General features: G+C 36.4%; 1 long non-coding RNA gene across 1 annotated transcript in view; it reads left to right on the top strand.

Annotated features, from left to right (window-relative positions):
* Positions 1-3690: 3690 nt before the first annotated feature.
* LOC132079468 (uncharacterized) overlaps positions 3691-14684 on the top strand; it is a 46526-nt gene continuing 35532 nt past the window's right edge. The window contains exons 1-2 of the long non-coding RNA XR_009419414.1: positions 3691-3885; positions 9753-9822. This is a non-coding gene — a long non-coding RNA (uncharacterized LOC132079468). The remainder of the gene's footprint in view (positions 3886-9752; positions 9823-14684) is intronic.

Raw genomic sequence — 14684 nt, 5'->3', positions numbered from 1 at the left:
GAAAAAGGATACAATGCTTTGAGTGATTAAAATGCATATCATTGCAGCAGCAAGAAATGGACTGCACCAGCTGAGCTGGAGAGAAAATAGTTTGAAGAAAGAGAGGTTTTTTATTCTTTTTTTTAATAACTCTCTGATTTCTATAAACTGTGTCCTCTTTTTCTTTACATAAAATTGCCCCAATATACCTATCATACTGTGTTTAGAATTGTTTCAGAATTTTTCCCTGCTATGGCACTTAAGATCATCCAGAAATTATTACTTATGTATTTAAACTCCTTAGCATCCCTAGAAAATGTGGATATGCAACAGCTGAATATGAGAACTTATTTAAACTACCCTGAAAGCACACAGGTGTTGGTGCAGCACGTCTGAGAAAGGCAGCTCTTTTTTTTTTTGAAGGAAAAAAAAAAGAGAGAAAATTAAAAATGGGGAATCTGGGACTGTCTCTTTTCTGCGTGAATAAACACACAGCATGAGTCTGAGAGCAGTGTAGATGTAGTAAGAAAATTCATAGGATTCCACTGTTTAATGTTTCACCTCTTTATTGAATGTTTTGGTATTTTGCTCCTACTAAATTATATAGAGCTTACAGAAATATTAGTAATCTCTAGGATTTCTAAACAAGGGCTTTTATTTCATTTTTATGGGCATAGGTAAAATTATCTATCTGTTTTTCTGGCTATGTGGTTTATTTGAAGTTTGAGAGTGAGTGAAAGGCATCATAATTTGTATTGGCATAAGCTAAGCACTGAATTTGTTCCTGAAGGGTTTATGAAGCTTGTTATGAAAACAGAAAATATCTGAAGTGTAAATCCTTACAGCAGAAGAAAACAATATAGGCATGATATGTGATGACAGTTCTGTATCAATTATAAAACCATCCTAAGGTATACTTTAGCACTTGCTAGGTCATTTTTTTTCACTACTGCACTAATTAGGAAATATTTCCTAAGGGTAAATGGGCTAAAAACAACCAGATGAAGCTACAACACAAGCATATAGGAAAAGAGATTAAAATTGGTAAAGTGCCGAAAACAGGATCAAGCCAGAGATGAAAATCATTTTACTCTTTATTGCTGCTACTATTTTAAAGTTTTTCACAGGACAATTTCATACAAGCAACATTTCCTCCGCTCGCTTCAATTAAGGTGTTGGTCACTCTGCAGCTGGAAATAAATAAATAAATAGAAGACTAGCAGAAACATAGAAAAAACTATGACAGAGTAAAAGTTGACAATGCTGCCTTCCAGTATGTGTCTGGTAAAACCAATGGGAAAAGGCACCCTCCAGGTGACAGCTGTGCTAACAGGCCCTGGAGCACAGATATCTTTGTCCAAACTGACTTTACAGGCATTTGGGATTCTCTTCTGTATGACTCCTAAAGGAAAGATTTGCTAGTTAGGGCTATGCATATACATTTCAGATACATAACTGAAACAAAACAAAACACATTTGAGACAAAGGCATACACATCTTGCCAAAGAAAGAAAAAGAGTGGCCAAAGACCTCTTCCAGCCATGTGGAGGAAGCAGAACTGAGAGTCCAGCTACAAGCAGCCCAGAGCATGAGGAACAATCCTGATGCTCTTCCTCAGGAGCCACTGGCACCTTGTCCAAGGTGATTTGTGTCGCAGCACAATTCCAGTCCTGCTTTCAGCCCCTTGCATTCCAACAACTTTATTTACTTTCTCATCCCTTCAGTTATCTTTGGCCACCGAAAGGAGGGTGTGACATCCCTTCTGATGTCAAAGGTGGAGCAGACACCATTAGAGGGACATGTAATGGTTACATGGGAGATTGTGTAACTCACTCTCCAACCTTGAACAGCTTTTAGGAGTGATTCCAATCAGCCACTCTTTTTGGCCCAGACCAGCTCTTTGCTAGCAGGCAGTGTCTTTATGCCTCAAAATCCTGGCCACTCAGCATTTCCAGAGACCACTCCACTTTGCCTCTCTTGTACACCTTCTTCTTGCTTTTTAACTTGAATTCCATGTCAGGTGAAGGCATTGCAGTGGGATTTTCCTGCAATTAAAAAAACCTGTTGATTACTTTCAAGACAAATGATGATTACTTTTTAAGATGTCTTCTATTGTCCTGGAGCTGGTGGCTCCTCTGTGTGATGCAGCACCTGCTCAGCTTTGCTCCTGATGTTGGCTGCTGAGTGTGCAGATAACAGGACCTGGCAGCAGCAAGATCCAAAGGAAAGGAGTCAACTCACTTAAAGACCCTGCAGTTTCTTATTCACTTGACATCACTAAGAACGACCATGATCCTGTCTTTTGTGACTTTGGGACTGTTATAATCCTTTAAAGACTGACATGAAACAACCAGGTTCAGAGAAAATGATTTGGTCTTGATACAAGCCTTGTGTTTTGAACTGCTGAGCCACAGCACCAGACTGACATTTCTTCATCATTCAGGTTACCTGAGTCTCTGGCATGCTACTGATGGACTCCATAAATAGAACTGTAACAGCTGGACTGTTACACTCCAAGTAAATGCAGTTTTCAGGTGATATCCATAAAAAGGACTCCTAAACAATTAATTCCTTTGTTTTGTAAATGACATTTTCTCACTTTAACTCATTCCTGACTTCTTGTATTGATCAAGAGTTAGCTATTTCATCAGGAGTCCTTTTTTTAAAGTTCCTTGTTTTCCAAACTTTATTTTCTTCTTGGATTTCAGTATAATCCTCATTTGCTGAGGTCTTACTTCACTAATGAAACTTGAGTCTTTTTATATGCTTTCATGTAATCCAGTCTGCTGTTTTTTGATCTAATTTCTGAACAAATTTTCATGACCTCCTTTTCATTTTCTTTAACTAAGTGTGCAGAGGTAGATGCAGAAGCACATAATATGTAATGGTCTTTGGTTTGATAAACAGTTATCTTAAACTTGTTTTTACATGTTGCCCGTTTATAAAATGCAGGCAGAAGAAAATGAGTGACTACACTGCACTGCTCAGAAAGCCCATCTTCAGAAAACTAAATATCAGATATGACTGTTATTGCAGGACTCTGATATATAAAGAGAGATACATGGTTCATTTAGGTTGAAATTAAAAATATAGCAAAGATCTTCTGTCCACATAAATTATCATAAATAAATATTTTTACAAGATCAAAAGCAAGCTCATATTTTTCCTATATATAGGTCATTCTTCACCTTCCACTCATTAATTTGATGTATTTGGTGACCTTTTCTATAGAACATCCTCAGTTATCAGGTTGAAATAGTAAAATTCTGGGTTTAGATTTATATTTAAGCAATCTGTATTGAAGGAGATTGTTCTAGCAAGGTTCATACACTGATTTTATAACATTGATAAAAAATCTAGTATAAACCCATTCAGTCAGTATTTTTCTTTTTCTTCTCTTTTTAATAAAAGAAATAACCTTACAAGAGATCTTAGAAAACAAAAACCCAAACAAACAAACAAACAAACAAAAACCACAACAAAAAGATATAACCTGTTGCCAGAACACAACATATGCTTTTCTAGAACTACAAGGCAAATGAAATGCTTATAATAAAATTCCTGACACTCCTGCCAAGAGTCATGCTTTGTGCTGATTACTGAAGTGCATGGCACTGTTTGTCAAATGCAGTTATTATTTCTGAGAAATTCTCTGTTGCAGAGGCACAAAAAGCCACAGTTCCTGAAAGATGTACACCAACAAATGTTTATATCTGTTTATATCTACAGTCATTTTTCATGTTTGCTTAACAGAAAAGACAAGATCCTGAAGACTTCATGATGATGTTGACTTATTTCTTCTCTAACTGTCCAATTAGTCATGATGCTACAAAGGGAGATATTAGTGCCATATGGAATGCAAGATGCTGAAGACACCAAGCTTTTTCTCTCCCTCATGAAGAACAGGTAAAACAGGCAGTGATTCTAAAGCCTGATGGATGTGGGAATTGAGCTTTCAAGTAGCTGCTTCACATAAAAAATCATTGAGAAAAACAGAAACATGGCCCTTCTGGGCTATCAAGGAAAGCCACAGTGTGTGCACTGCATTTTCTCTTTCCTCTCAGAAGGGTTGTGATAAATCCAATGGGATTTACTTGCCTCCAAGTGAAAGATTTTGTTTGGATTTAGTTGCAGTGGAAGTTAGAAACTCCTCCTTTGAATTTTAAAATGCATTTGTGGATATTTTTAGGTCAGTTTTTTCACATAGTGGGGTTTTTCTCTTATGTATTTCTTTGGCATGTATGTGTTTCTTTATATTTTATAATGGTGCTTATATTTTATTAGCTTCAAAGTACTTTTATTTTTCCCTCCTTATATTTTAAACTCTTGTTATTACTCCAGTTGCCAGCTCAAGCTCATCCATTCTGTTCTGAATGCAGTTCTTTTGCTATTCTCCTGTTTCTGCAATGTTATCTCAGTTTTGTGTTATTTTAAACTTAGCCACATACTGCTCCTCGTCCCCCCTCCACCTTCCCACCCCCCCACTGAAGATATTAAATGAAGTGAGTTTTGAGTGATATTCTGGAATTTTAAAAGCAGTCTCTTTTGGATCTCTCAAGTACTTTTCCCATCAGTCTTGCCTGTTACCTTTCCTAAGTTACAGTCACTCCACAATATTCATACACATCATATTTTCTTTTTTTTTCTCTATTTTATTTCCCATATGCCATCACACAGAATGTTAAATTTCAGTCCAGGTGAATGAAATGTGAATGTATATATATATGATTTTGTTTATAAACTCAATTATCTTAATGATGGGCGTTAAAACATTGGTCTTTGAAGGTTGTTCTTGCTTAAATAGGTTTGGTTTAATTCTTATTTTCTTGTATAATGCTGGAATTTCTATTCTGTTCCCATAGTGGCATTGAGTGGACAATGGCTGTTAAAGAAACAAAAAAAAAATATGCTCCCTTAGTCTCCTAAAGATACTTTGAGGAAGAGAGTTTAGGAATAAGAATTAAACTTTTGGAGTTCCAAGACTGAAATCAATACTGAAATGTATAGAAAAAAATTCAATCTACATTTTTCTTTACTGGCCAAATACCATTATTTTATTTATTGATTTATATGTGAGAATTGGATAGAGATGAAGAAAAAAGGCAGGCAATTTTACCAGTGATAAAAATTTCAAGACGAATCATGGGAAATGAAATTTGCCAAAACAAAATGGAAGAACTTAGACCTAAACGTGAGGGAATTTCGAATCTTCATGGAATTTTGCGAGCACAAATGCATGCAACTGAAATGATGATAGTAAATATATATATAATAAATGGATTTATGTAATGTTCAATAGCACTCCGTCCCCACCGAGGAGCTGGGCAGCACAGTGCAGGGTTTTCTGGAAGGATGTTAGAGTTAACAGAGCCCTCAGTGCTCATGGAGACAGAGGGAGAATGCTTCCCTTTGATCAGCTAAAGGTCTCGCATGGTGCCTTTGTGGGCCATCTGTATACCAAGGATGTAGCTTTTTTTGTGCAAAAAATGGGTCTTCCGGGAGCTGAAGTTACAAATAATCCAGATATTTTACCCTTAGCTCTTGCTTGTCTTTCCATCATGGATTTGATTTATACTAATGAAACTAACTTTCAAAATATAACAGTGTAAGCGAATTAAAATTAGCCAAATGTTTGTCAAATAACCTTTGGAATAATGTTTGGAAATAAGAGTACCTGCAACACACTATTTATAGTCTCCCTAGGAGCCACTATTGTGTAAAACATAATTAAAGAGTTTCTAAAATTCACACTACAGTCTAGGTCAGGTAAATACATAATCAGGGAGTTATTAAAGGAGCTGCAATTAATTAATATGCCTCCATCAGAGCCATTAAAGCTGATTAATGTTATGGCACACAAAGAGAATTTGTAGCGAACAAATCAATGACCCAGCAGAGCATATTGTCTCCTTTGGAGCCATTACCCTGTGCCATATCAAAGCCTCATTAGAGAATTTTTAATTTACCGATCATCATCCCCAGTAGTCATTAGCTGTCCCAGGCTGATGATGCATGTGTATAGGAGAAATGTGAGATAGTGCTCCATCAGGAGATAGATCTCCTCCCAGTTACACTGCTGTAAATCAAGGCTAACACCACTGGAAGCAATGAATATACATGCTTTGGAAGGAGGGGAAACCAAACCCCAAAATTACACTCCAAGAGTCAAATCAGTTGAGAGTTCAAACTTCATTTATTTTGCTTATTCAATAACTCATTTTTAACCTACCAACTAAAATGTTTGATTTCTTTTTTAACCTAGAAGGCAACCCCCTATGAACTTATAAATATATGATATGTAGGCAGGGAAAAGCAACAAATTACATATTTTCATGCCCGATATATTTGAATTTCATCTGAAGTTTATCTTGGGATCTGAATTTTTACTATGCATTTTACTGGAGACTGCTGATGCATACTCCCAGCCCTTGCTCTTTCTAGGCAGAGATTTTGCCTGAAAATTCACTCAATATTCCTCACCAAGGACAGCTCTTTCTCTGGCTTTCAGCAACTTTAGTGGAGCTATATCTGAGATAATTTTGTACTAAATGGTTAAATATGGAATAAATGTTCACAACTGCAGTAACCAAGAGCCTTTTGAGGACTGGACAGAACAAATATTGCAATCTTTTACAAAGGCTGGGCCCAGGTTTTATCTGCCTAAATTCAGAAACAGACTTGCTGTGGGAGGTCACTGTGCCATCCTGAGAGTGCAGGAAGGGAATGGCTCTGGGTACAGGATTTGCTGCCAGACACTTCCTTTGTAGGTTTTGTTACACTACAATCCCCTTCAGTTTGCCTAAGATTTAAGGACCAGATTCTTGTTTTCTTTTCCTTTTTGAAGGAAGGATTATTATCTGATAGTCCTGCTCAGAAATGTAGATAAGGGTTCATTTCGTTACTTTTGATGTATTGTAAATGGTGTGCGTATTCTGTTTCACACTTTCATTTTTACAATAGGCAGAGCTTAGAGTATTGCTAAGAAGGGCAGGATTTACTACATATTGTCCTGCTTTTGTTACCTACCTCAGACTTTCTGTAGCCATGGGTTTTACAAGAAGTTTGATTGAAGTAGAATAAAGGCATCACAATATTAGTTTAGATTAGAAAAACTAAAACCACCTTTTCCAATAGCTCAAAGTTGAAAGGAAGCAGCACCTCCACTGTTCCCCTTTTCTTTTTTAAACAGAGTGACAGTAATATTGAGCCAGTTATTTTAGGGAACATTCCTTTAATTTTCAATGAGTATTTATATAAATGCCTATATTGACATGTATTTCAGAACCATCAAACTCAAATTATTTAAGAAATAGGTTTTCTAACAGGTCCCATCAGTTAAAGTGTGCTCCTGCTCCTGATTTTAAGTCCTTGCCTCATTTAAAACTTTTTACTCCTACCATTCTCAGCCAAGCAGTGGATTCTGGCTGATGACAAAAAATTCACAGTACTACATTTCTTCACTAAAAGTAAATCAAAATCTAGTGGTACAGCCATAATATACCTATAGTTTGTTACATTGGTGAAATAAATCTATGTGCCTGACAATGATATTCTTTTGTTACCTCACATTTTTTAAAAAATCAAACATTCAAGACCACTGGAATTAAGGGAGATTTTTTTTGCTTTGGATAAAGCTTCATGAAATATTTTGGATGCGCTATTGCTAGACTTGGCAGAATCAGGAGACACTGCATAGTGTCAGGGAAATTTGCATTTTTCTCAGTTTTTGTTATTCTCTTTTACCAGATTCCCAACACTTTCCTTAATCTTAGTTGCTTGAAATTTTGAGTGTATTCATGCAGATTAAAGCTTTATAAGCCATTATGGGGAAAGAATTTTAGCTAAAATTAAAGGCTTACACTGAAGCAAAATTCTTGACAGGTGCAGTGTGATTGAATTTTGTGAGGCAGTGTTGGCCACAGCAAAATACTTAAACTTCAGATAGCCAAAGAAAATACTGAAAGCAGTTGTCTGTTCAGCTTTTCAGAGCATAACAGTGAAACAGAAATATTGTATATATTCATATATGTGTAAGCATCAGCAAAGAAGAAAACAAAATTACATAACAAATAATGATTTTTCATAAAAATTAAATTCCTTTAATAAACCACAAAGCATGCAAACTGGGATCATTTGACAGTCCTGTTTAGCAGGAGTGGAAACCAGGATTGATTGTGTATATATTCTTCCCTGGGAATTATGCAAAACACCTTTTCTCTGCCTTAAATTGATATGCTAGGGTATCTTTCAGTATATTTGTCGCACTGCTAAATAAGTATGATTTTTTGTGTGAATGTTTTTACTAAATAATAAGTATTAAATAATTTTAGACTCAAAATTAATCCTGGTCAAAGAGTTCTAGAGGAACTGAGACAAAGAATTTAATTTTGTCCTATTTTCTAAATGTACAAATCATTATAATTTTGATTTTAACCTCGCTGCTATGCTCTCCCCCATTTTTTTCATTTCTGCTTTGACTCATATTGTGAAACAGTTTTAGAGTGCATGACCAGGAACCTGAAAGTAACTGGGAGCTGTGCTCCAGTGTGCACCTAATGGACTCTAGACACGAAAAGATTATTCAGTCCAGAAGATCAGATGAGAATTAATCCAAACTTAACAACCCTGAAATTTCAACTGTCTTTTTAATGTTCCTCAATACAAACTGGTTCTCTCTGCATATATATCTGTTCTCTTCTGGTCCCTGCTACCTACTCACATAGAAAACCCACCCACCCAACCAACCAATCAACCAACCAACCAACCAACCAACCAACCAACCAACCAACCAACCAATTGTCATTTTTTCTTTCTCTGTCTCTAGACTGTAAACAGTTTAGGACATCTTTTTTTCTATTTTGTGTGAAAAGTGAACCTGAAATTAACTGACGTAAATTAAAATATTTTTAGAGGGGGAGCAATGGCAGTAACAATGAGAAGAACAAAAACCAGTGAGCAATTACATAATAATAAAAATGCTATCAAACATACAGGCTTGATTAGCACAGGGGCAGGATTAGAATGATGAGCACAAAATGAATCCTTGATGCTTCTTCCACAGATCTCTAAGGATTTTGCAAGAGAGGAAGAGGCAGGGGAGCGTCATGTAGAAGAAGTGGAGGTGCCTGTCAGTTTTAGCACAGAAATCTTCCCCTTCAGCAGTGCAGCACAGCAGGATGCCCTGGCTGTGGGAAAGCTGAGCTGCACTTACTCGCACAGCACGGCTCTGCCACAGGCAGGCAGCTTTGTCCAGGCTGGAGCCCCACCAGCCCTGTTTGACACAGCCAACAACTCCCACAGCCCTCGGGTGCTCACTGCAGTCAGGAAATCAATCAACAAATCAGCCAAATAAAAATATGTACACAAACAGTTATGCTTGGCGTTTAACTCTCTCCTCTGTTGACCAGGAGTAGCTGCATCATCTCTGTGTCACCTCTCTTCCCTCCTGATAAATCTATAATATCAGCTGTATCTTTCCTTTTAGCACACTTCATATAGCACAGCTAATAAATTCATTTCCTACTAGATGTCTCATATTTTAAAAGTGTCAAAATAATTTCACAGTCATAATTATGGTACTTTGGCAATGTCAGAAAAGCACAACACATGTTCTACCCTACACAGGAGCTGAAAGACACCTAATTGTTGTTTTGGCTAAGCCAAATTGCCCACTAGAAATTCAGGTACATTGAATTTAGACTTTTAAAAGGACAGTGGAATTGAAGAAGTGCATCAAGTTCACCTTTTTTTTTTTTTTTTTCTAATTTTGGCAGATGATCTTATAATCTGGGATTCTCCTACTTTGTGTAAATGCATCACAGCTGGAATGAAATTTCCTAAAAGGTTGGTTAATTTTATTTACTTGTTATTAAAGCCTTATCCAAAACCAGGTTTTCATTTTCAGTGAGATTCAGGTCTGTTTCTTCTGAGCTGTGTCAAAGGATGATGGAAAAGGCAGCAGGTGCCTTGACCCCAGCCACACAGAGCAGAGGCTTTATTGGCCTCCAGCTCTTTGCTGTTTCCATTAACAAGATGATTCTGGCCCCCCACCCCCAGTGCACCTTTGCAATCCCCTCTGTGGTTTAGCACCAAGGACAAATAAAAATTAAGTCATTTACTGTGTGCTCACAGAGAGTGAACATACCATAGAGGACTGAGAAGCTGAAGTATGTTGGTTATTTGCTAGCACTGAAGTGGAAATGCTGCAAATTCTTTGTCTTTCACCCAAAAGTCTGATTAACATTATGTGAGGAATATGTGTTTATTTTCTTACCTCTCCTTCATGGTTCAGAGCAGCATGGAATTGTTGGCATCAAGAAGAAAAATTCCTGTATTTTAACTTTGGACAAGCTATGTTTACTTCACAGTCATTGATATGTTTAGCCTAAACCTTCCTCTGGTACAGATAACTAGATTTACATAAGATGAGAACTTGCAGATTGACAACATTTTTTTACAAAAAAGTTATACACCATCACTTGCAAAAGGATTTTTTCCATTTTGTTTTACATGCTTTTTTTTTTTCTCCCCTCCAAATGTACTTTCAGCAAAGTCCACAAAAGAAATGTAGATCATAAATGGAAAACATAATACATTATTAATAAAACTTGAAAGCAACAGCTTAGATGGTAATCTGTAAGTAAACTGTAAATCTCTCCAATATGTCCTGTGAGTTATCTAAGCACCCTGAGACAGACAGAGGATACAAATTAGAGAAAAGTAAGGAGACAAAAATCAGCAAAAAAAATTATGAATTGGAAATCTATTCCATTGTTTCTTCTGGGGATTTTTTTTTGGCAAAGAAGAAATTATGTTCTCAGCAAATACAGCAAAGAGAGCTCAGAGCACTTGAAATTCTCATTTATGTTATAGTAATGCAAATCAGAAACAATTTTATGAAGCTCCACGAACATTGTTGGGAGAGAAATGAAAAGCAAGCTCCAAAACTCAGCTTATAAACTCAGTTGCAGGAGCACAGATCAGCTACTTGCACATAACCTGAGGGGAACATGCATCTGAATCCTTTATTCCACTTGCTAAAATATTGATAGAAAATTAGTTCTATAAATAGGACAAAATGAGAGGGATGCTAAATGGCAAAATCTAATGCACCATTGTTCTCCTTTATTCCTCCAACAGTATTGCAGAACCTCCCAGTATTTATTATATTTATCTACAACACAAAAGCACTGGACTTTCTCAGCTAGAGACACCATGTCATCATGGCACTTGTCACAGAAGAAGTTTTTGAGCTCCAAATAAGTTTCTTGCAGAAAGGGGCAGGCTCTTTTGGTGGCTGTAGGGACTAAGTTATCTTAGATATTCATATGTTTTAAATAAAAGGATAAAGCACTTCAATGTGTAACACACACACCCAATCTCAGCAACTTGGAGACTGTGCATGACTTCCAGGAGGAAATTCTCCCATCTCTGACTGATACTACAAGACCAATGTATTGAGCTTTGATACTGTGAATTCCCATTTAGTTCTGACTAGTTCTGGCTCTTTTATGAGTAAAATAAAAAAGTGGAGGATTCCCCATTCTGCCATTGAAATTTACAGTTTTACCATTAAAAAGCCAACTAGCAATATATTAATATAGCCACAGCTGGTAGATAATACTTACCTTATCTACTAATTTGCTATATTTCATTAATGTCTGAAATTTCAATTTACCCATGAAGCAAGAGATAATACACAAGAGTAAAGTTAGGAAGGTGGTCCCTAATTGCTTTTAATGACTATTCTCAATAACAGTATTAAGCATACATATGCATCAAGTCAACAACATCGTTACATTTCAGCCCACCATATCTAAAGAAGCAAAAAATAAAATAAAAAAAAACAAACTGAATACAGTAGTTTGAACTATAAGAATAAATTTTTTATACAACAACTTACGTTTCTCTTTGAATCTTTTACTTCTGTAACACAATTCCAGAACCCTGATTCAAACACCTGGGCAAACACTAGAAAACCTCTTTGCTTCAGTCCAATGCTTCCCAATTAAATTCAGTGTTTGCTAATACTGTTCCAATTAAGCAGTGGCGGTGCTTTGTGCTGTCTTAAGGTTAACAATCCCCTGGGAACATTGGTACAGCTATCCATTAGATACACTCTAAAGATTTTATCTGTCTTTATAAAAAGGCAAAAAAAACCTCTAGTAAAATGCTTAGCAGGTAATAGAGAAATCTGAAAATTTACTTGCCGCTTTCTACCCACCTCGCTAAAATTCTTTCTGTAAATAAAGGATGATCTATACTGGTGATATATTGCAATCACAACTTTTATCAAAATGTATTTTCACCGTGCAGGTCTACCTTGCAAGCTAGTAAAAATGTTCTGGGGGAGAGGGATATGGAGGATGAGGGAGAGGATGAGCAGCAGAATTCCTGTGTCCCCATCCCGGAGTCTTTGGGTGTCACCTGCTCCTGCGGGCAGCAAGAGAGACTGAGCCAGGTCACCCCACACGGAGCCACCTGTGGGGAGGTCAGCACACAAACCAGATCTGCTTGAGGGGCAAACAGCTGATCCTCCCTGCCCTGCAGGGCCTGCCTGGCACCTGCTGGAGGCTTCTTAACGCAGACAGCACTGCACCCCTCACTCCCCAGCCCATCCATCCAGGGATGGCAGCTCTGGCTCTTGCCCGACAAAGAAACTTTGCCAGACAAAGATTCTTTCCCCTTCCTTTGAGGATTTCTGAGACTTCAAAAAATGCTTCCTTCTGGTAATAGAAACAACACCTTTTATAATTCTAGGGATGTTTTTTTCTGTGGTTTTTTTTTTGGTCTTTTTTTTTTTTTTGGTGGTTTTATTTTCATTTTTTTCCCTTGAGGACAAAATCTGAAGAGCATAAAACTTTTGCTTTAAAAATGACAAAATAGAAAGTTAAACCATTCTTGTCGCTGCTGATTTTTCTCCAAATGAAATATAAATTGAGACAGAACATTTCACACATAGGGATTAGGTTTTAACACACAGTTTCTTTGTCTGCAGTTAGTAGAAAACAGCACCTTGAGTAAAGCATTCATCCCATTTTTATACACTTGTGGCAATCTGCTCTTTGAAACTTCTATTTTTGCTTCTGTTTCTGTAACCATAGCTTTGGTGACTAGCTTGGATTAAAAAAATAATCTTCTGAAGGCTGAGAAAATTAATAAAACTAAACAAATTAATTCTGCATTTGTCTTTCTTTAAAAGGCAAACTTTTCCCTAAGAATGGAGGTTTTAATCTCTAATTTGGACTAAAAATCCCAAAGGATAATCTAAAGAGCAAGAAAAAAGAGTCCACTCACTCTAATATTAGATGTCTAAGAAAAAAGAATTGTTTTATTAGAAAACATTTAATTACAAATTTGCAGTTAATTTTGGAGGTTCTCTGTTGAGATCTAGAAAATCAACTGGAAAAGGTGGCTGAAAACTTTAAAATAAGCCAGGAGACAGATCAAGGTTTTCTTAATCCATTTTTATCAAGTCAAGGAGAATATTTGCAGAAGCTTCATAAAATAGAGGGAATCTTACTCCCTGAGCTGTGAAGCAATAAAAGTAAATTACAAGTATTACTGTGATTCTGTCCTGTACTATGATTCTTGTCCTTTGGATATAAGTGAAATGGTAACGGCTTAAAATTATGTCCACAGACCACATATATGCACATATCACCCATTTTCTTATCTGCTTCACTGTTTCATTTGGTTAATGGACTTTTTGGGTGAATATTTAAGATAAAGCTGAAAAAAGCATCATTAACTCTGGATGCAAATTCCAATGGTAGATGGAACTAAAATGCCTGAAATCTCTGGAAGTCCAAGCAGTCCTCACCAATTTGAAAAGTCATATTTTTGTGAAAGCCCAGTCACAGAATAGGCTATACAAAAGAACTTGACTAATTAATTCTATATTAACATCCCTCTCCCCCTTCCCATCCTTATTATTGCTATCAAATCTGTGGGAAAATTATAGGAAAGACAAAGCAATAAGAACAAGGTAATGCTTGCAATATGATAGTAATATAAATAATAACATTAATCCAATCAACAACAGCATTGTTCCTAAATAATAACTCCTTTGTTATTTTCCAGTAATGCTGAATTCACACTCCAAATAACCCATGCAGAAAGACATAATCCAGTCTGACTGTGACAGGGCAGAAGCACTTTGTAAATCTAAGGACTAATATCTTTGCCATAAACCAGCACTATCATGTTTAGGGTGTTTTGTTTTGGTTTGGTTTTTTTGTTTTCTTTTCTTTTTTCTATTTTTTTTTTTTGTTTGGTTTAGTTTGGTTGTATTTTGGGGTTTTTCACTTTTTTGAGGGAGGTTCTGAATCAAATTCAGGTCAAAATATCCTTGAAATGCAAACCTTTAATGTTATATAGTGTATAGTATAGATCAAATGTCTTTATATCAATTCTTTTGGAAAGAAAGAAAGATACCCATCAAAAGCTTTGGGAATCCTTGGAGATATGTCTGGGATCAATCTTGTGACAAATCTGGGTAGAGAGTAGGGCAAGAGCCTTTCTTCCTCACTCCTACCCATTTCATGCTCTACTCCTTAATCTAGTGAAATTGCCTTTTTCTACATGGTTTGCACTGAAGCCAGCTGAACTGCTTTTGCCTCCAAGACCAGCTGATGATTGACTATAAATAAAATACTATAAACATCAGTTTACAGCACAACCATGTGTTACTTAAGAAGCATAGA

This window comes from Ammospiza nelsoni, chromosome 1 (assembly GCF_027579445.1).
Source record: "Ammospiza nelsoni isolate bAmmNel1 chromosome 1, bAmmNel1.pri, whole genome shotgun sequence".
Taxonomy (NCBI): domain Eukaryota; kingdom Metazoa; phylum Chordata; class Aves; order Passeriformes; family Passerellidae; genus Ammospiza; species Ammospiza nelsoni.
Note: the sequence above shows the minus strand (reverse complement) of the source record. Positions and strands in the feature narration are given on the sequence as shown.